Source organism: Prionailurus bengalensis, chromosome X (assembly GCF_016509475.1).
Source record: "Prionailurus bengalensis isolate Pbe53 chromosome X, Fcat_Pben_1.1_paternal_pri, whole genome shotgun sequence".
Classification (NCBI taxonomy): Eukaryota; Metazoa; Chordata; class Mammalia; order Carnivora; family Felidae; genus Prionailurus; species Prionailurus bengalensis.
This window is the reverse complement of record NC_057361.1, coordinates 65,781,815-65,806,316: the sequence shown is the minus strand read 5'-3', so window position 1 is coordinate 65,806,316 and position 24,502 is coordinate 65,781,815.

Sequence of the window (24,502 nt, the reverse complement as noted above, 5' to 3'; positions counted from 1 at the left end):
TAAAGAAGATCCATCTATATGTCTACAAGAGACTCATTTTAGATCTGAGGACACTGTAGATTGACAGAGGGAGGGTGGATAAATATCCATCATGCTAATGGAAGTCAAAAGGAAGCTGGAGTAGCTATAGTTACATCAGATGAACTAGATTTTAAAATGAAGACTGTAACAAGAGATAAAGAAGGGCATTACATCATAATTAAGGGGTCTATCCATCAAGAATATATAACAATTGTAAATGTTTATGCCCCAACATGAATTCACACAAATATATCAATTAATCACAAATATAAGTAAACTTATTGATAATAATGCTGCAATTGTAAGTGACTTTAATACTGCACTTACAATAATGGACAGATCATATAGGCAGAGAATCAATAAGGAAACCATGGCCCTGAATGACACATTGGACCAGATGGACTTAACAGATATATTCAGAACTTTTCATCCTAAATCAGCAGAATACACATTCTTTTCAAGTGCACATGGAACATTCTCCAAAATGGATCATATAATGGGTCACAAAACAGACCTCAACAAGTACAAAAAGATTGCGATCATACCATGCACATTTTCAGATCACAACACTATGAAACTTGAAATCACCCACAAGAAAAAAATTGGAAAACCCCCAAATATATTGAGGTTAAAGAACATCCTACTGAAGAATTGGGTTAACCAAGAAATTAAAGAAAAAATAAAAAAAATACGTGGAAGCAAATGAAAATAAAAATATGATAGTCCAAATCTTTTGGAATGCAGCAAAGGCAGTCCTAAGAGGAAAATACATTGCAATTCGAGCCTATCTCAAGAAGCCACAGGTCCCAAATATACAACCTGAACTTACACCTAAAGGAGCTAGAAAAGCAGTGGCAAATCCAAACCCAACAGAATAAGGAGATAATAAAGATTAGAGTAGAAATAAACAATATAGAATTAAAAATAACCCCAAAAAACAGTAAAACAGGTCAATGAAGCTAAGAGCTGGTTTTTGAAAGAATAAAAACTTGATAAACCCCTAAGACAGGCATCTTAAAAAGAGAGAAGACCCAAACAGATAATATCAAGAATGAAAGAGGAGAGATCACAATCAACATGACAGAAATACAATTATTAGAGTTTACAGTGAAAAATTATATGCGAACAATCTGGACAATCAGAAGAAATGGACAAATTCCTACACACTCACACACTACCAAAAACTCAAACAGGAAGAAATAGAAAATTTGAATAGGCCTATAACAAGTGAAGAAATTGAATCAGCTATCAAAAATTTCCCAACAAATAGGAGTCCTGGGCCAAATGGCTTCTCAGGAGAATTCAACAAGACATTTAAAGCAGAGTTACTACCAATAAATTGTGGTGTATATACACAATGGAATACTACATGGCAATGAGAAAGACTGAAATATGGCCTTTTGTAGCAACATTGATGGAACTGGAGAGTGTTATGCTAAGTGAAATAAGTCAGAGAAAGACAGATACCACATGCTTTCACTCTTATGTGGATCCTGAGAAACCTAACAAAAGACCATGGCGGAGGGGAAGGAAAAAAAAAAGGTTAGAGAGGGAGGGAGCTAAACATAAGAGACTCTTAAAAACTGAGAACAAACTGAGGGTTTATGCGGGGTGGGAGGGAGGGGAGGGTGGGTGATGGGTATTGGGGAGCAAACCTGTTGGGATGAGCACTGAGTGTTGTATGGAAACCAATCTGACAATAAATTTCATATTAAAACAATAAAGTAAATTGAAAGTTCAAAAAAAAGCAGAGTTACTACCTATTCTTCTCAAACCAAATATATATATATATATGTGTATATATATATGTATATATATATACATATATATATATTTCATTTGCTTCCACGTATTTTTTTAATTTTTTTCTTTAAATTCTTGGTTAACCAAATTCGATAATAGGATGTTCTTTAACCTCAATATATTTGGGGTTTTTCCAATTTTTTTCTTGTGGTTCATTTCAAGTTTCATATCTATCTATCTATATATATATATAGCTTCAAAACTTATTCTATGAACCCAGCATTACCTTGATTCCAAAACCCAAAGACCCCACAAAAAAGGGGAATTGCAAGCCAATACCCCTGATGAACGTGGATTCAAAAATTCTCAACAAGGTATGAGCAAATCAAATTCAACAGTATATTAAAAGAACTATTCAACACGATCAAGTGGGATTCATTTCTGGTCTGCAGGGCTGGTTCAATATTCTCTTATTCATCAACATGATACACCACATTAATAGAAGAAAGGATAAGAACCATAGTATCCTGTGAATAGATTCAGAAAAGGCATTTGACAAAATACAGCCCACTTTCTTGATAAATACCCTCAAGAAAGTCGTGATAGAAGGAACATACCTTCACATCATAAAAGCCTTATATGAAAGGCCCATAGTTAATATCAACCTCAATGGGGAAAAACTGAGAGCTTTCCCCCTGAGAACAGGAACACGCTAGGGATGTCCACTCTCACCACTGTTGGTTAACGTAGTGTTGGAAGTCCTGTTCTCAGCAATCACACAGCAAAATGAAATAAAATGCATCCAAATTGGCAAAAAAGAAGTCAAACTTTCACTTCTCACAGATGATATGATATTCTATATGGAAAACCCAAAGACTCCAATAAAAAACTGCTAGAGCTGATACATGAATTCAGCAAAGTTGAAAGATATAAAATCAATGTACAGAAATCAGTCTCATTTCTGTACAATAATGAGGCATCAGAAAGTGATATCAAGGAATCGATCCCATTTACAATTGCACAAAAACCCATAGAATACCTAGGAATAAACCCAACCAAAGATTGAAAAGATGTTATGCTGAAAACTATCAAAAGCTTATGAAAGAAGTTGAAGACACAAAGAAATGGGAAAACATTTCATTCTCATGGATTGGAAGAACAAATATTATTAAAATGTCCATACTATCCAAGGCAAAATACACATTCAATGTAATTCCTATTAAAATACCACTACTATTTTTCACAGAGCTGGAACAAACAATCCTAAAATTTGTATGAAACTACAAAAGACCCCAAAGAGTCACAAAAAACAGACATCTTGATCAATGGAATAGAATAAAGAACCCAGAAACTGACCTACAAATGTATGGCCAACTAGTCTTTGACAAAGCAGGAAAGGGTATCCAATGGAAAAAAGACATTCTTTTTACCAAATGATGCTGGAAACATTAAACAGCAACATTCAGAAGAATTAAAGTGGACCACTTTCATACACTATACACACACACACACAAAAATCAAAATGGTTAAGAGACCTAAATTTGATATAGGAAACCATCAAAATCCTACAGAAGAAAACAGGCAGCAACCTCTTTGACCTAGGCTGCAGCAACTTCTTACTTGACATGCCTCTGGAGACAAGAGAAATAAATACAAAAATGAACTTTTGGGATCTTCTCAAGATAAAAAACTTCTGCACAGTGAGGGAAATCAACAAAATTAAAAGGCAAGGGATGAAATGGGAGAAGGTATTTGCAAATGACATATTGGATAAACGGTTAATATCCAAAATCTATAAAGAATTTACCAATCTCAACACCTGAAAAAAAATATGGTAAACAAATGGCCAAAAGACATGAATAGACATTTTTCCAAAGAAGACATTCAGATGGCCAACAGAGACACATGGAAAGATGCTCAACATCACTCATCATCAGGGAAATACAAATCAAAATCACATTGAGATACCACCTCACGCCAGTGAGAGTGGCTTAAATTAACAACTCAGGAAACAACAGATGTTGGTGAGGATGTGGAAAAACGGGAACCCTCTTGCACTGTTGGTGGGAACGCAAATTGGTGCAGCCACTCTGGAAAAAAGTGTGGAGGTTCCTCAAAAAATTAAAAATAGAACCACATTATGAACCAGTAATTGTACTACTTGGAACTTACCCAAAGGATACCAAAATGCTAATTCGAAGGGGCATATGCATGGCGCAGTCGGTTAAGCGTCCGACTTCAGCCAGGTCACAATCTCGCGGTCCGTGAGTTCGAGCCCCGCGTCGGGCTCTGGGCTGATGGCTCGGAGCCTGGAGCCTATTTCCGATTCTGTGTTTCCCTCTCTCTCTGCCCCTCCCCTGTTCATGCTCTGTCTCTCTCTGTCCCAAAAATAAATAAAAACGTTGAAAAAAATTAAAAAAAAAACAAACGAAGGGGCATATGCATTCCAATGTTTATAGTAGCATTATCAACAATAACCAAATCACAGAAAGAGCCAAAACGTTCATCAACTGATGGATGGATTAAGAAGATGTGGTATATCTATTCAATGGAATAATACCCAGCAATGAAAAAAAAAACTTGAAAATCTCGCCATTTCCAACATCATGTATGGAACTGGAGGGTATTCTGCTAAGCAAAATTCGTCAGAGGACAGAGATCATATGATTTCGCTCTATGTGCAATTTGAGAAACTTAACAGATGATCATAGGGGAAGGGAAGGAAAAATAAGACAAAAATAGAGAGGGAGAAAAACCATAATTTTCTCTTAAATACAGAGAACAAGCTGAGGGGTGATGGAGGGGTTGGTGGTAGATGGGTTAAATGGGTGATGGGCATTAAGGAGGGAACTTTTCAGGATGAGCAGTGGGAGATGAATGTGTAGGAGATGAATCACGGGGTTCTACTCTTGAAGCCAAAATTACAATCCATGTTAACTAACTTGAGAATAAAAAATAATAAATAAATAAATAAAGTATATTTCATGTAATATTAACATAGATATTCCAGTTTCTTTTGTTTCATATTTATCCAATATGTTTTTTTTTAATTTTACTTTCATCCTTTTTTTCTATCTTTGTTGTTTAGGTGTTTTCCTATTGTAAACATAGGTAACTGATATTGTTCATTTATTAATTTAACAATTTATATTTTAAATGGAGATTTAGTTTATTTACACTTACTATGATTGACGGTATATTTGAACTCATATCTAACATTTTAGTTTGTGCTATTTACCATTTTTATGATATTTACACTCCTTATTCTGCTTTTGGACTAATAAAATTTTTTAGTTGTTCCTTCATTATTCATTGGAAGTTATCCACTTGTTCTTTTCTTCTGGTATTTACTCTTAAAATAACATTAAGAACTGAAGTTAATCAGTGTTGCTACCCTCCTAAGCACTATAAATATTTTGAAATATTTTAAGTCTGATCACTCCCATCTATACTTACATGCTACAATTGTTTAATATGTTAGTTACGTCAGCCTTTATTCCAAAGTTAGTTGTTACAATTTTAATTTGCATACACAATATTTGTTTAATTTACACATGTGTATACTTTTTGTTGTTGTTGTTCACTATACCTTCGGGAACCTTCAACATTCCTTCTTCATCAAATTTCATTTTCTTGAGGTCCATCCTCCTAGAATTCCCTTTAGTAATGCTCTAATTATTATAATTTTAAAAATTTGGCTGTCTGAAAATATGACTATGTAGAATAATTGGAAATGCAATTTTAGGTTGACAATACTATTCCTTTACTTTTAGGATATGGTTTTATGGTCCCCTCATTTAATTTGTTGTTAAGAAGACTTCCATCAATCTAGCTATTGCACCTCTGTAATAACCTGTTATTTTTCTTTTTCTCCTTTTAATATCTCTCTGCTTTAATATTTGGCACATTTTTTTAAATGATCTAAGATGAATACTGAATTTTAATTGTACTCCTGGGAAATTTTTCTATTTCATGAATATAATAATTCATGTCTTTAATAAATTCTGAAAAATTGACTGCCATTATATCTTTAAATAGTGCCTGCTCTACCTTGTCTACATAATTATCTTCTGTAATTTAGATAATATTATTTAAAATCTCCTTAGTGGATTGCCTCGTTGACTCAATTGGTTGAATTTCCAGCTCTTGGTTTTAGCTCAGATTTTGATGCCAGTGTCATGAGATCAAGCCCTCCATCTGTCTCCATGCTGCATGGAGTCTGCTTGGGATTCTCTCTCTGATCCTCTCGCCCACTTGCACTCTCTCTCTAAAAAACATAAAATTAAAATTAAATCTTAGCTTATCCTTTTTCTCTGTAAACTTCATTTCTTATATTCTCCATTTCTTTTTTCTCTCCTTGATACCTTCTGGATATTTTTATTTTTAAATATCTTCTAGTTTGCTAAATGTCTTTGAATTGTGTTTGATTGGTTCTTCTACCTGTATATTAAATTTTTCCATTCATTCTGGCCATTTTTTCTTCAAATCTATCCATTTCATCTAAGATGTATACATTATTGGCATAAAGTTTTCCATAATATTCCCTTTTATTACTTTATAATTTCTGTCAGAGGCAATAGTAATACTTGCTTTTTTTTAAATTTCAGATTTGTAAATTCATGTCCTTTCTCTTAATTCTTTGTTGTAGTCTAGATTAAGGTTTTAAAATTTTGCTTAAAAATTTCAAAGAACCAGATTTCGCTTTAATTGATATTCCGTATTTTCCATATTATATTTCTGTTTCTTAATTGATTTTTATTAGATATTTATTCTTTTTTAATGATTTTTTTGAGTTTACCTTGATCATTTTCCTCTAGTTTGTGTGTGTGTGTGTGTGTGTGTGTGTGTGGATTTTGTTTATTGGTTTGAGACCTGTTATTTTGTTTCTAATATAGGTGTTAAAAACTACGATTTTTTCTCCAAACACAGCTTTACTTGTGTCTCATAAATTTGTGTATTTTATGTATAAGTTTTGAATGCTTTAAAATTTTACATGTGATTTTTGTCCAATCCATGACTTACTTAGAAGTGTATTTTAGAACTTTGCAAATATTCAAGGAATCCCCAGATTTACTTCTATTGTTGAATTCTATTTTAGTACCATAGTAAGCACAGAACATATTTTGAAAGATTTCAAAAATTTTATACTTAGTGAGACTTGTTGTATGACCTACCATATGGTCTATTGTGAAAAACTGCCCTCTATACAGTTGAAAATAATGCATGTTTTTATGTGTTGAATGGAGTGTAATGTAATTTTACTTATGTAAATTGGTTGATAGAGTTATTTAAATCTTCCATATCTTTTCCCAGTGTCTGTCTAGATAACTAACAATGATTGAGAATGGGATATTGAAATATGCAGTAATAACTGTTGAATTTTCTCTTTTTTCATTTTTGTTGTTTTTGCATTATGTAATTTGGGACTGTCTTATTAGTTGTAGATACATTTATAAATAACATATCTTCCAGATGTATTACCTATTTAACCATAATGCAATGCCTTATTTTTCTCTATTAATATTTCTTACCTACCATCTATTTTCTCTTATGTTAAAATAGAGACTTTATTTCACTGTTTGTAGTGTGTGTGTGAATGTGTGTGTGTGTGTGTATACCATTTTTACTTTTAAGCTATTTTTTACTTTGCTCTTAAGTTTTGTCTTTTACAAACAAAATATAGATGGATCTTCCTCTTTTATTAAAGATCCCCTATTTTGAGATAAAGTATATGTAACATAATACTTACCATTTTACCCAAATTTACCAAATGATTCTAAGTGTACAACTTTCCAACATACTGTTTTAATTAGTAGAGGTATAACTTGAAATATGGAATTGTGATAAATCCAGTTTTTTTTTCTTTTTCCAGAGTACTTAGACTATTTTGGGATTTTTGTGGTTCCATACAAATTTTATGATTATTTCTTCTAGTTCTGAAAAAAAAAGAAAGTTGTCTGTGTTTTGATAGGGATTGCAATTAATATGTACATTCTTTTGAGTAGTATGGACATTTTAATAATATTGGTTCTTCCAATCCATGGACATGTAACATTTTTCCATTCATTTGTGTCATGTTCAATTTCTGTCATTAGTAATTTATTGATCCCAGGGTACACATTTTTTATTTTTACCATGTTGCCTAAGTCTATTCCTAGGAATTTTATTCATTTTGGTCCAGTTGTGATCTAAAGCCCATACTGTTTTTTATATATATAAGTGATCAATCTACTACTTTTTTGTGTTTATATTTACCTGTGTTACTTTTTCCTTTTATAACTTACTCCCAACTATGACCTTTTACTTCCACTCAAAGAATTCCCTTTTACGTTGTAAACCCTGGTTTAGTAGCGACAAATTCCTTTAGTTTTTCTTCATCTGGGAAAATTTTTATCTCTCCCCAAATTTTAAATGATAGCCTTGCTGGGTAGTGTGTTCTTGCTTGCAGTTTTTTTTTCTTTTCAGCATTTTAATATATCATGGCATTCCCTTCTCATTTGTAAAATTATTGCTAGAAATTCAAACTTTCAAAATTATTTATTTATCACTACTTTTCACCATCTTAATTATTACATGTCTTGGTGTGGACCTCATTGGATTGATTTTGTTGAGCATCCCTATGCTTTGTGGATCTGTATATCTTTTTCCTTCCCCAGACTAGGAAAGTTTTCAGCTATTGTTTCTCCAAGTAAATTTTCAGCCCCCTTCTCTCTCTTCTTCAGGGACCCATATAATGTGAATTTGGTTATGCTTGATGACATTGCTGAGTTCCCTTAACATATTCTCTTCTTTTTTCTTTTTTTTCCTTTTTTTTTTGTTTTTGCTCTTCAGTTTTGATGCTTTCAAATACTTTGTCTTCCAGATCACTGTTTTTTTTTTCTTCTGTCTCCTATAATCTATTATTGATTTCCCATAGTACTGAACTTCAGGGTTCTCTACTTGCTTTGTTCCCTGAGAAGCTTTTGTTGGTGGATGAGGCTGGCAGTAAAGCAAGATGCCTCCTGTTGCTGCAGATGCACTGATTAACAGCACAATCTCTCTGCACTGCATTATAAGGTGCAGCTTCTGGAACTGTGAGTATACTGGCATGTGTATTTATCTTCCCCTATCCCTAGGGCAGGTGTCACTTTGGAGTGGCAATAATCTCTGCTGAGGTTGCTTGAAACAGGAGCTTTTTTGGAGGGACTCCTGCCTAGTGTGTTGGATACAGTGGATCCACAGGAGAATATATGGGCTGGACGTGCAGTGTTAGCAGTGTAGGTGGGGAGCATTTGTGCTTCCTCCCACAGGCATCAGAGCATCCAGCCTGTTGTAAGATTGGGGAGAAATGATGATTGCTAGCTCCCTCATTTCTGGAGAAATTCCCCTGAAGACCCCTGCCTCCCAGCACATGCTGTGAGACACACAAACAAATATCCATGAACACTCAAGGTGCCACCCAAACCAGTGCCTCCATGCTGTACCTTAGCCTGGCCACCTATCACATTGCCCCCCTAAGGGCAGAGACTCAGTCCCCCATTGCCCTCTGGCCATCCCAGAGCCAGGTCTTCTGAGTTTTAAAATACCTGGTGTTAAGCTCTACTGGTTATGAAAGCTCATGAAGTTAAGTTCCACTGACATTCAAAACCAAATATTTCAGAGACTCATCTTCCCAGTGCAGTCCCCTGTGTCTGGGGTTCCTGGTGTGGGTTCTGCTTCTCTTCCCTCTCTTTGCTTTTGTTATTTTTAGCATTTGTGGTTAGTCTCACAGGGAGTTTGGTTTCTGGCCACATCTCAGTGCCTCCTACCCTTTTATATGTGTCCTCCCTATGGTTAACTGTGGAAAGTCTGTTCTGCCAGTTTTGGGGTCATTTTTTGGGTTGGATACACTGATGTGGCTGTTATCTAGGTGTGTCTGTGGGATGAGGTGAGCTTAGGATTTTTCTATTCTGCTATCTTCCCAGAAGTTGATCTATTCGTTTATCTTTTGACATTTGGATTGTGTACATTTTTTGGCTATTTTGAATAATGCTGCTGTTAATATTGATGTAAAAATACCTCTTAAAGCCCTGCTTTAAATCCTTTTGAGTATATATCTAGAATAGAATTACTGATCATATAATTCTATGTTTAATATTTTAAGGAAATACCTTACTGTTTTCCACAGTAGCTGCACTATTTTACATTTCATCAGAAATTCACAAGGGTACCAGTTTTTTCATATCCTTAACAACTCTTATTATTTTCTGTTTGTTATTGTTTGTTTTCATAATAACTGCCCTAATGAGTATAAAGTGGTAATTCATGGTGGTTTATATTTGTATTCCCCTCATGATTAGTCATTTTGAACACCTTTACAAGTGCTTAAAGGCCATTATTTATATCTTTATTGAAAGAAAGTTTATTCAAAATTTTTGCCCATGTTTACATTGGGTACTGTTGTTTTTGTTTTTGCTGAATTGTAGAAGTCTATCTCTATCTCTATCTATCTATCTATCTATTTATATCTTTATCTATATATCTATATCATCTATATCTATCTATATCTACCCTTTATCTTATTATGATATGCATATATTTTGTTCTATTCTCTTGGTTTTTTTCACTGACTTAATTATGTACATTTATCCTTTTATGTATGAAAGTTTTTAATTTTGAGAAACTCCAATTTATTTATTTTCTTTTTTGCCTGAGGTTTTGGTGCCATATCCAAGAAATTGTTGCCAAATCCAATGTCATGAATATTTTTTCCTATGCTTTCTTGTTATAATTTTATAGTTTCAGGTCCTTACATTTAGGTCTTTGATCAATATTGAATAATTTCTGTATATAGTATAAAGTAAAGGTTATTAAGTCAAACATTATTCTTTTTCACGTGTATATACATTTTTTTCAACACTATTTGTTGATAGGCCTTCCTTTTCTCCACTAAATGGTCTTGGCAACATTTCAAAAATTCTTTGACCATATGCAAATTTTAAATGTTGGCTTTCTATTACATTTTATTAACTCTATTACATTTTTTTCTATATGTCTGTCTTTATGTCAATAATGTACTATTTTATTACTGTATCCTCATGCAATTCTTGGAATCAGGAAGTGTGAATACTCCACATTTGTTCTTTTTCAAATTCTTCATTGGGACTTTGATAGGTATTGCAATGAATTTGTAGATCACATTAAGTTATATTAATATCATATGATATTAAATATTTTACTCCATGAGCATATGATATCTTTCCATTTGCATGTGGCTTCTTTAAATTCTCACAAAAATGATTTATAGTTTTGATGTCCAAGTTTTTGCCTCTTTGGCTGAATATATTCTTAAATATTTTTTTCTTCTAGATATATTATAAATTAAATTATTTTCTTAATTTCTTTTTGAAATTATTCATTGTTAATGTATGTTTTTGGTTGGTCTCAGTATATGGATAGTGATGCTTTTGACTAGAAATGCTGGGCACTAACCTGTACTACTTGTATTAAGCCCCCAAAGACATTTCCCTAACCAGAACCAACATTGTGGATGGACCAGCTCTTGTGGATCTTATAATGATTGCAAAATGCCCTTCAGCAGCATCCATCAGGGAACTTCAAAAAGACAAGATTTGCTACTCACCTGTTCAGGTGGGTACACGGCATTCCCAACGCGACAGTGAGATCATGGGTACAGAGAGAAACAATGCAGACCTGGAGTTATACCTTTATTAGGGTCAAGAATGCAGTGCCCATAAATTCATGGATTTATTTTTTGTTTGTGAATTGAAAAAGTAAAAGCAGGAATTTAATATATGAAGTGAAAGCCAAGTGGCCAATCAAATATTGTTATTTTTCACCTAAAGCTTTCTGAAATAAAGATAGAAAGAAAGAGAGAAAGAAAGAAGAGAGAAAGAAAAGAAAAGAAAAGAAAAGAAAAGAAAAGAAAGAAAAATAACTTTATGGGTATTGTGTCCTCGCTTTTTATCTAGTTGGGTAGCTGAAAATGTGTTTTTTTTTTCTTTCAAGATAAATAAATGTCTCTGATCATTTGGCAATCAAAAGCTTAAGATCTTTGATAATTTGAAAAGCTTAATGTCTGGGGGCGCCTGGGTGGCGCAGTCGGTTGAGCGTCCGACTTTGGCCAGGTCACGATCTCGCGGTCCGTGAGTTCGAGCCCCGCGTCGGGCTCTGGGCTGATGGCTCGGAGCCTGGAGCCTGTTTCTGATTCTGTGTCTCCCTCTCTCTCTGCCCCTCCCCCGTTCATGCTCTGTCTCTGTCCCAAAAATAAATAAAAACGTTAAAAAAAAAAAGAAAAGAAAAGCTTAATGTCTGACACTTACATTACAATCAAAAGAGCCCATTGTTAGGCTCTTATGCTATCGTATATAGAAATGCAACTAACTTTTGTGTTGATTTTGTATCCTTTACATTTGTTGAATTTATTAGTTCTAAAATGTTTTTTTAATGTAAACTTTAGTTTTCTTCAAATAAGATCATGTTATCTGTGAACAGAGATATAGCTTTTATTTTGTAGAATAATTTATTATTTATTACTAGTTTGTTGACTGATTTTATCATGCTATGATGTATTTTATCAAATACTTTTCCTCCAGCTATTGAAATAATCATGTTTTTTTTTATTCTGTTAATGTGGTACATTGCACTATTGGTTTTCATATGTTGAAGCATCCTTACATTATGTGAGTAAATGCCATTGGGTCCTGATATGTAATCATTTTAATATGTTGTTGAAATTGTATTGACATTATTTTGTTGAGGATTTCTTAATCAATATCCATCAGGAATATTGATGTGTAGTTTTTTGTTTTTGTTTTTGTTTTCACTTTTTTTTGTAGTACCATTGTTTAGCTTGGATATTAAGTATTAGGTTAATGTTGAGTTAGATGATTTCTTACCTCTTCAAATTTATGAAGAGTTTCAGAAGCATTGAGATTAATTCTTCCTGAAATTATTGGTAGAACTCAATATCAAAGCCATGTGATCCAGAGATTTTCTTTGTTTCCAGGTTTTTTGGTTACTGTTTTAATATCCTTAGTAGCTATATAGATCTATTTAGATTTTCTATTTTTTCACAATTGAGTCATTTTTGTTTTACTTTTTAAAAGTTTTTATTTAAATTCCAGTCACTTAACATACAGTGTAATATTAGTTTCAGGTGTAAAATTTAATGATTTAACACTTCTATACAACACCCTGTGCTCATCACAAGGGCAATCCTAATCCCCATCACATATTTAACCTACCATTCCACTCACATTCCCTCTGGTAACCAGTTTGTTCTTTATAGTTAAGAGTCTTTTCTGTGGCTTGATTATCTCTCTTTTTTCCCCTTTAATAATTTATTTTGTTCTTAAATTCCACATATATGAATCATATGGTAATGAGTGAAATCATATGGTAATTGTCTTCCTCTGACCAACTTATTTCCCTTAGGATAATATTCTCTACCTCGGTGGAGCCATATTATTGAAAATGGCAAGATTTCATTCTTTTTTATGTCTGAGTAATATTCCCTGTGTATACATACCACATCTTATTTATCCATTCATCAGTCACTGGACACTTCAGAAGTTTTATTAATTTGGCAATTGTAGACAATACTGCTGTAAACATTTGGGTGCATGTGTACTTTGAATTAGTATTTTTGTACTTTTTGAGTAAATACCTAGTAGTGCAATTGATATATCATAGGGTAGTTCTATTTTTAGCTTTTTTAGGAATTCCCATACTGTTTTCCACAGTGGCTGCATGAGTTTGCATTCCCTTCAACAGTGTAAGAGGGTTCCCCTTTCTCCACATCCTCACCAACACCTGTTGTTTCTTGTGTTGTTGATTTTATTTTTCCCTTTTTAAAAAATTATTTATATAAATTCAAGTTAGTTAACATACAGTGTATAATTGGTTTCAGGAGTCACCCAGTGACTCATCACTTACATACAATATCCAGGCACATCTTAACAAGTGCCCTCCTTAATGCCCATCACCCATTTAGCTCATTGCCCCACCCACCTACCCTGCAGGAACCCTCAGTTTGCCCTCTGTATTTAAGAGTCTCTTTTTTATCTTATTTTTATCATATTTTTATTCTTATTTTTTATCTTTTTTATATAATTTTCTTTCAATTTCCCTCTGGCCACTGCCAGAGCTATAAGTGAAAAGACTGATAGAGAATTTAATTTTTTTTTTTCAACGTTTATTTATTTTTGGGACAGAGAGAGACAGCGCATGAACGGGGGAGGGGCAGAGAGAGAGGGAGACACAGAATCGGAAACAGGCTCCAGGCTCTGAGCCATCAACCCAGAGCCCGACGCGGGGCTCGAACTCACGGAGCGCGAGATCGTGACCTGGCTGAAGTCGGACGCCTAACCGACTGCGCCACCCAGGCGCCCCGAGAATTTAAAGCATTATAAGGATACTCACTAAGCTTGAAGAAAAAAAAAATAGAAGACATGAGGGACATTCTTACCACAGAGGTAAAACACTTAAAAGTGAGTCAATCAGAGATGAAGAATGCAATAAATGAGATGGAAAACAAGACTGATGAAATGAGCAGCAGGCTAGAAGAAACAGAGGGATGAATTAGTGACCTAGAAGACAAAATGATGAAAAGCAATGAAGCTGCACAAAACAGAAAGGAAAAAAAAATATGCATAAGACTAGACTTATGGAATTCAGTTACTATCAAACATTATAACATTTTTATTATAGGAGTCTCAGAAGAAGAGGAGAGAGAAAGCGGGGGAAGAATATAAATTTCAAGAAATAATAGCAGTAAACTTCCTTAATCTGGGGGAAGGCAACAGACATTCAGATATGGGAGGCACAGAGAATTCCCATCAAAATCAACCAAGTCAGGGCAACACCAAGAAATATTGTAATTACATTTGGAAGATATAGTGGTAAAGAAAAAAACTTAAAAGCAATAAAACATAAGAAGTTCTTTTCAAAAAAATTAATGTTTATTTATTTCTGAGAGAGAGAGAGAGAGAGAGAGAGAGAGAGAAGGAGCAATTTTGGGAGGGGCAGAAAGAACCAGAGACACAGAATCTAAAGCAGTCTCCAGGCTATGACTGTCATCTCAGAGCCTGATGTGGGGCTTGAACTCATGAACTGTGAGATGACAACCTGAGCCAAAGTTGGTCATTTAACCGACTGAGCCACCCAGGCACCCTTGAAGAAGTTCTTAACTTACAAGGGAAAACCCATAAGGCTAGCTATAGATTTCTCAACAGAAACTTGGCAAGCCAGAAGGGAGTGACATGACATATTCAAAGTGCTGAATGGAAAAAAATCTATAACCAAGAATACTCTATCCAGCAAAGTTATCATTCAGAATAGAATGAGAGATAAAGAGTTTCCCAGATAAACAAAACTAACTAGTTTGTGACAACTACTCCAGCCCTGCAAGAAATATTAAAAAGCCCCTTTGAGTGGAAGGAAAAGACCAAAAGTAACAAAGACAAGAAAGGATCAAAGAAAATCTCCAGAAACAATGGCAAAACAAGTAATGAAATGGCAATAAATACATATCTATTAATAATACTTTGAATGTAAATGGACAAAACCCTTTGAACAACAGAGTGTCAGAATGGATTAAGAAAAAAAAAGAAGACTCATCTATATGCTGCTTACAATAGGTTCATGTATCTCAGGTATCTCATGAGGGTATGGAGAAACATCATGCAAATGGATGTCAAAGGAAAGCCAGAGTAGCAATACTTATATGAAACAAAGTAGATTTTCTTTTCTTTTCTTTTCTTTTCTTTTCTTTTCTTTTCTTTTCTTTTCTTTTCTTTTCTTTTCTTTTCTTCTTTTCTTTCTTTTCTTTCTTTTCTTTTCTTTTCTTTGTGTTCTTGTATTGTTGCTTTCATATCATGGTAATACTGGGCTCATAGAATGATTTTGAATGCCTTCTCTCTATTCCGTTATTTGTGACGTTTTAATAAAGATTGTCATTACTTATTTTTTTTTTAATGTTTGTTAGAATTCATCAATGTGACCCTGTACTCTTTGGATTTGCTTTGCTGGGAGATTTTTGATTTCTAATTCAACTTTATTTCTTGTTATTGGTTTACGAATATTTCCTATTTCTTGGATTCAAGATTCATAATTCAATATTGGTAACTAGTAAGTTATTAGAAATTATCATTTTTTCTAAGTTATCTGACTTGTTACTATATAATTGTTTATACTAACTTGTTATCACAAAACAGGTGGTGTGGGTTGCATTGTTTTCTCTTCCATTTCTCGCTTTGGTTTTTCAGTAACCTATCTTTATTTTTTCTTAGTTAATGTAGTTAAAGCATTGCTGATTTTGTTTGTTTGTTTGAAAAAAACTGGTCATTACTTTCCATGTTATATTACTGCTTATTCTAGTCTCTATCTTATTTACTTCTGATTTTTCCTTGTTATTTCCTTCCTCTACTAAATTTCAACTAAGTTTCTTCTTTTTTAGTTGCTTATGCTATAATTTTACATTGTTTATTGGAACTTATCTATTAATACAAGCATTTTTAGTGTAAATTTCACTCTAACATCTGCTTTTGCTACATCCCATAAGTTTTGTAATATTGTATTTTATTTTTCTTTTCTTTTGAGACATATATTTATTTGCTCTTTGATTTCTTATTTGGCCCATTGTTTGTGAATAATGTGTTCTTTAACCTTTACATATTAAATAATTAATATTTACATTGTAAAAAATATTCTAGCTTCCTTGCATTTCTCTAAAAATTTTAGAACTAACTTGTCTATTGATAACAAAAACTTTTTAGAATTATTTTATTGGAATTATATTAAATGTATAAATTTGGGAAGAATTGATGTCTTTACAAAGTTGATTCTTCTAATCACAGAAAATGTAAAGTATTTGTCCAGTGACATTAAAAAATTAATCAAACGCCCCTCCCCCCACCCCGTTAAAAAACAGCAAGACAAAAGGAGACAGTAAGTTACAAGGGAAAACCCATAAGGCAAGCAAGGGAGTTTTCCATAGAAAACTTCCAACCCAGAGGGAGTGGTATGATATGTTCAAAGTGCCTAATGGGAACAATCTGCAGCCAAGAATACTCAAACCAGCAAGGATGTAATTCAGAATAGAAGTAGAGAAAACGTTTCCCAGACAAATTAATACTAAAGGAGATTGTGAGGGGACTCTTTGAGTGTAAAAGTGCAACCAAAAGTGACAGTATAAAGATAGGAAATGCAAAAGCAGTAAAAGTGAATATTTATGCAAAAAATCATTCAGGGAACTCACAAAATGATGTATCTATAACAATATATAACTAAAAGGTGGGGAAGAGAAAAGTAAAGCGTGTGTTCAAACTTAAATGACCATTAGCTTAATAAAAACTGATATCTGTCAAAGTTGTTATATATAAAATTAATGGTAACCATATATTAAAAAACACGAATATACATGCAAAGAATAAAGAAATAAAAATACCTCACTAAAGAAAACCAGCAAACAATGAAAGAAAGATGAGAAAGAATCAAAGAAAATCATAGGAAGAACCACAAAACAATAAAATAACAATAAATCCATATGTATCAATAATTACATTGAATGTAAATAGACTAAATGTTCTAGTCAAAAGACATGGATAGGGTGGCAAAATAGGTTAAAGAAAACAAGACTCAGTTTAGACTTAAAGACACCTTCACATTGAAAGCAAGGGTATGAAAAACATCTACAATGTAAATGGATGTGAAAGGAAGACAGAGGAGCAATACTTATGTCAGAGAAAATATACAGTAAAATCTTGGTTTGTGGGAATAATTTATTCTGGAAAAATGCTTGTAATACAAAGCACACATATGTGGAAGCGAATTTCAAAAACCATTGGCTCAGGTGTGATCATGGGACATTGGGCATCACGTACTACTTGTATTGCAAGACATTTCTTGTTTATCAAGTTAAAATTTATTAGAAATGTTTGCTTGTCTGGCAGAATACTCACAGAATAAGTTACTCACAGTCCAAGGTTTTACTGTACTTTAAAACAAATGTAACAAGAGACAAAGAAGGATCCTATATAATAATAAATCTAACAAGAAGATAAAACAATTGTAAATATTTATTCACCCAAAATGGAAGCATCCAAATGTATTAAATAATTGATAACAAACAAAGGAAGTAATCAATAATAATACAATTACAACAGGGGACATTAACACCACTTACATTTATACACAGATCATGTAAACAAAAAGTCAATAAAGAAACAATGGCTTTGTATGACACACTGTACCACTTGGACTTAACAGATATATTCAGAACGTTCCAACATAAAACAGCAGAATACATATTTTTTTAAGGGTTCAAGAAACATTCTTCAGAATAGTTTGCATATAAGGTCACAAAATGGGCCTCAACAAATACAAAAATATTAAAATAATTCCGTGCAACTTTTCTGACAACAATGTTATTAAACTAGACGTAAATCACAAGAAAAAATCTGGGAAGACCCCAAATACATCAAGGTTGAAAAATATTCTCATAAACAATATATGGGTCAACAAGAAATCAAAGAAATTAAAAGAAAAACATGGAAACAAACTAAAACGGAAACACAATGGCCCAAAATTTTGGGGATGCAGCAAAAGTTTTCCTAAGACAAAAGAATATAGCAAAGCAAGTCTACCTGAAGAAGCAAAAAAAGAAAAAAAAAACCACACACACTCAAATAAACAACAACCTAACATTACAACTAAAGGTGCTAGAAAATGAACAACACACAGAACCTAAATCCAGCAGAAGGGAGGAAAAAGTAAAGATTAGAGCAGAAATAAATGACACAGAGACTAAACACACACATGCGCGTGCGCGCGCGCGCACACACACACACACACACACACATACACACTCACAAACCATTAGAGCAGGTCAATTAAACCAGGATCTGATTCTTTAAAAAACATCAATGAAATTGATAAATCTCCAGCCAAACTTATCAAGAAAAAAATACAGAACATGTGCGTGGTTCAGTCGGTTAAGCATCCGACTTCAGTTCAGGTCATAATCTTATGGTTTGTGAGTTCTAGCCCCACATGGAGTTCTCTGCTGTCAGCACAGGGCTCACTTTGGATCCTTGGTCTCTCTCTTTCTCTGCCCACCTGCCAATCATGCTCTCGCACTCTCAAAAATAAATAAACATTTAAAAAACAAAGAAGAGAAAAATGATGAAAAAAAGAAAATCACAAATGAGAGAGGAAAAATAACAACTAACATCATAGAAGTGCAATTATAAAACTATATTATGAAAAACTGTATGCCAAAAATTGGACAACGTAGAAGAAATGAATAAATTTCCAGAAACTCTGAAACTACGATATCTGAAACAAGCAAAAGAAAACTTGAACAGACTGATAGCCAGCAAAGAAATTGAATCAGTAATTTATTTTTTAATTTTTAAATATGAAATTTATTGTCAAATTGGTTTCCATACAACACCCAGTGCTCATCCCAACAGGTGTCCTCCTCAATCGCCATCACCCACTTTCCTCTCCCCCTCAATCCCCATCAACTCTCAGTTTATTCTCAGTTATTAAGAGTCTCTTATGGTTTGGCTCTCTTCCTCTTTTTTTCCTTCCCCTCCCCCATGGTCTTCTGTTGACTTTCTCAGGATCCATATAAGAGTGAAAACATGGTATCTGTCTTTCTCTGTATGACTTATGTCACTTAGCATAACACTCTCCAGTTCCATCCATGTTGCTACAAAAGGCCATATTTCATTCTTTCTCATTGCCAAGTAGTATTCCATTGTGTATATACACCACGATTTCTTTATCCATTCATCAGTTGATGGACATTTAGGCTTTTTCCATAATTTGGTTATTGTTGAAAGTGGTGCTGCAAACATTGGGGTACAAGTGCCCCTATACATCAGCATTCCTGTATCCCTTGGGTAAATTCCTAGCAGTGCTATTGCTGGGTCGTAGGGTATAACTATTTTTAATTTTTTGAGGAATGTGTACACTGTTTTCCAGAATGGCTGCACCAGTGTGAATTACCACCAACAGAGCAAGAGGGTTCCCATTTCTCGACATCCTCGCCAGCATCTATAGTTTCCTGATTTGTTCATTTTAGCCACTCTGACTGGCATGAGGTGATATCTCAGTGGGGTTTTGATTTGTATTTCCCTGATGAGGAGTGACATTGAGCATCTTTTCATGTGCCTGTTGGCCATCTGGATGCCTTCTTTAGAGAAGTGTTTACTCATGTTTTCTGCCCATTTATTCACTGCATTATTTGTTTTTCAGGTGTGGGGTATGGTTAGCTCTTTATAGATTTTGGATACTAGCCCTTTGTCCGATATGTCATTTGCAAATATCTTTTCCAATTCCGCCAGTTGCCTTTTACTTTTGTTAACTGTTTCCTTTGCAGTGCAAAAGCTTTTGTCTTCATGAGGTCACAATAGTTCCTTTTTGCTTTTAATTCCCTTGCATTTGGAGACGTGTCAGGTAAGAAATTGCTACAGCTGAGGTCAGAGAGGTCTTTTCCTGCTTTCTCCTCTAGGGTTTGGATGGTTTCCTGTCTCAAATTCAGGTCCTTTATCCATTTTGAGGTTATTTTTGTGAACGGTGTGAGAAAGTGGTCTAGTTTCATCCTTCTGCATGTTGCTGTCCAGTTCTCCCAGAACCATTTGTTAAAGAGACTATCTTTTGTCCATTGGATATTCTTTCCTGCTTTGTTAGAGATTAGTTGGCATACTTTTGTGGGTTTAATTCTGGAGTCTCTATTCTATTCCATTGGTCTACGTGTCTGTTTTTATACCAAGACCACGCTGTCTTGACGATTACAGCATTGTAGTAGAGGCTAAAGTCTGGGATTGTGATGCCTCCTGCTTTGGTCTTCTTCTTCAAAATTACTTTGGCTATTCGGGGCCTTTTGTGGTTCCATACAAATTTTAGGATTACTTGTTCTACCTTTGAGAAGAATGCTGGTGCAATTTTGATTGGGATTGCATTGAATGTGTAGATATCTTTGGGTAGTATTGACATTTTAACAATATTTATTATTCCAATCCATGAGCATGGAATGTTTTTCCAGTTCTTTATATCTTTTTTTTTTTGGATTTGGAAATCATTTTTTATTTTATTTTTTTTTAATGAAATTTATTGGCAAATTGGTTTCCATACAACACCCAGTGCTCATCCCAAAAGGTGCCCTCCTCAATACCCATCACCCACCCTCTCATCCCTCCCACCCCCCATCAACCCTCAGTTTGTTCTCAGTTTTTAACAGTCTCTTATGCTTTGGCTCTCTCCCATTCTAACCTCTTTTTTTTTTCCTTCCCCTCCCCCATGGGTTCCTGTTAAGTTTCTCAGGATCCACATAAGAGTGAAACCATATGCTATCTGTCTTTCTCTGTATGGCTTATTTCATTTAGCATCACACTCTCCAGTTCCATCCACGTTGTTACAAAAGGCCATATTTCATTTTTTCTCATTGCCACATAGTACTCCATTGTGTATATAAACCACAATTTCTTTATCCATTCATCAGTTGATGGACATTTAGGCTCTTTCCATAATTTGGCTATTGTTGAGAGTGCTGCTATGAACATTGGGGTACAAGTGGCCCTATGCATCAGTACTCCTGTATCCCTTGGATAAATTCCTAGCAGTGCTATTGCTGGGTCATAGGGTAGGTCTATTTTTAATTTTCTGAGGAACCTCCACACTGCTTTCCAGAGCGGCTGCACCAATTTGCATTCCCACCAACAGTGCAAGAGGGTTCCCGTTTCTCCACATCCTCTCCAGCATCTATAGTCTCCTGATTTGTTCATTTTGGCCACTCTGACTGGCGTGAGGTGATACCTGAGTGTGGTTTTGATTTGTATTTCCCTGATAAGGAGCGATGCTGAACCTCTTTTCATGTGCCTGTTGGCCATCCGGATGTCTTCTTTAGAGAAGTGTCTATTCATGTTTTCTGCCCATTTCTTCACTGGGTTATTTGTTTTTTAGGTGTGGAGTTTGGTGAGCTCTTTATAGATTTTGGAGACTAGCCCTTTGTCCGATATGTCATTTGCGAATATCTTTTCCCATTCTGTTGGTTGCCTTTTAGTTTTGTTGGTTGTTTCCTTTGCTGTGCAGAAGCTTTTTATCTTCATAAGGTCCCAGGAATTCACTTTTGCTTTTAATTCCCTTGCCTTTGGGGATGTGTCGAGTAAGAGATTGCTACGGCTGAGGTCAGAGAGGTCTTTTCCTGCTTTCTCCTCTAAGGTTTTGATGGTTTCCTGTCTCACATTCAGGTCCTTTATCCATTTTGAGTTTATTTTTGTGAATGGTGTGAGAAAGTGGTCTAGTTTCAACCTTCTGCATGTTGCTGTCCAGTTCTCCCAGCACCATTTGTTAAAGAGGCTGTCTTTTTTCCATTGGATGTTCTTTCCTGCTTTGTCAAAGATGAGTTGGCCATACGTTTGTGGGTCTAGTTCTGGGGTTTCTATTCTATTCCATTGGTCTATGTGTCTGTTTTGGTGCCAATACCATGCTGTCTTGATGATGACAGCTTTGTAGTAGAGGCTAAAGTCTGGGATTGTGATGACTCCTGCTTTGGTCTTCTTCTTCAAAATTCCTTTGGCTATTGTGGGCCTTTTGTGGTTCCATATGAATTTTAGGATGGCTTGTTCTAGTTTCGAGAAGAATGCTGGTGCAATTTTGATTGGGATTGCATTGAATGTGTAGATAGCTTTGGGTAGTATTGACATTTTGACAATATTTATTTTTCCAATCCATGAGCAGGGAATGTCTTTCCATTTCTTTAAATCTTCTTCAATTTCCTTCATAAGCTTTCTATAGTTTTCAGCATACAGATCCTTTACTTCTTTGGTTAGATTTATTCCTAGGTATTTTATGCTTCTTGGTGCAATTGTGAATGGGATCAGTTTCTTTATTTGTCTTTCTGTTGCTTCATTGTTGGTGTATAAGAATGCAACTGATTTCTGTACATTGATTTTGTATCCTGCAACTTTGCTGAATTCCTGTATCAGTTCTAGCAGACTTTTGGTGGAGTCTATCGGATTTTCCATGTATAATATCATGCCATCTGCAAAAAGCGAAAGCTTGACTTTATCTTTGCCAATTTGGATGCCTTTGATTTCCTTTTGTTGTCTGATTGCTGATGCTAGAACTTCCAGCACTATGTTAAACAGCAGTGGTGAGAGTGGGCATCCTTGTCGTGTTCCTGATCTCAGGGAAAAAGCTCTCAGTTTTTCCCCGTTGAGGATGATGTTACCTGTGGGCTTTTCATAAATGGCTTTTATGATCCTTAAGTATCTTCCTTCTATCCCGACTTTCTCAAGGGTTTTTATTAAGAAAGGGTGCTGGATTTTGTCGAAGGTCTTTCTGCATCGATTGACAGGATCATATGGTTCTTCTCTTTTTTTTTTTGTTAATGTGATGTATCACGTTGATTGATTTGCGAATGTTGAACCAGCCCTGCATCCCAGGAATGAATCCCACTTGATCATGGTGAATCATTATTTTTATATGCCGTTGAATTCGATTTGCTAGTATCTTATTGAGAATTTTTGCATCCATATTCATCAGGGATATTGGCCTGTAGTTCTCTCTTTTTATTGGGTCTCTGTCTGGTTTAGGAATCAAATTAATACTGGCTTCATAGAATGAGTCTGGAAGTTTCCCTTCCCTTTCTATTTCTTGGAATAGCTTGAGAAGGATAGGTGTTATCTCTGCTTTAAATATCTGGTAGAACTCCCCTGGGAAGCCATGTGGTCCTGGACTCTTATTTGTTGGGAGATTTTTGATGACTGATTCAATTTCTTCGCTGGTTATGGGTCTGTTCAAGCTTTCTATTTCCTCCTGATTGAGTTTTGGAAGAGTGTGGGTGTTCAGGAATTTGTCCATTTCTTCCAGGTTGTCCAATTTGTTGGCATATAATTTTTCATACTATTCCTTGATAATTGTTTGTATCTCTGAGGGATTGGTTGTAATAATTCCATTTTCATTCATGATTTTATCTATTTGGGTCATCTCCCTTTTCTTTTTGAGAAGCCTGGCTAGAGGTTTGTCAATTTTGTTTATTTTCCCAAAAAAACAAACTCTTGGTTTCGTTGATCTGCTCTACAGTTTTTTAGATTCTATATTGTTTATTTCTGCTCTGATCTTTATTATTTCTCTTCTTCTGCTGGGTTTAGGCTGGCTTTGCTGTTCTGCTTCTAATTCCTTTAGGTGTGCTGTTAGATTTGTGTTTGGGATTTTTCTTGTTTCTTGAGAAAGGCCTGGATTGCAATGTATTTTCCTCTCAGGACTGCCTTTGCTGCGTCCCAAAGCGTTTGGATTGTTGTATTTTCATTTTTGTTTGTTTCCATATATTTTTTAATTTCTTCTCTAATTGCCTGGTTGACCCACTCATTTGTTAGTAGGGTGTTCTTTAACCTCCATGCTTTTGGAGGTTTTCCAGACTTTGTTCTGTGGTTGATTTCAAGCTTCATAGCATTGTGGTCTGAAAGTAAGCATGGTATAATTTCAATTCTTGTAAACTTATGAAGGGCTGTTTTGTGACCCAGTATATGATCTATCTTGGAGAATGTTCCATGTGCACTCGAGAAGAAAGTATATTCTGTTGCTTTAGGATGAAGAGTTCTAAATATATCTGTCAAGTCCATCTGATCCAATGTCTCATTCAGGGCCCTTGTTTCTTTATTGACCGTGTGTCTAGATGATCTATCCATTTCTGTAAGTGGGGTGTGAAAGTCCCCTGCAATTACCACATTCTTCTCAATAAGGTTGC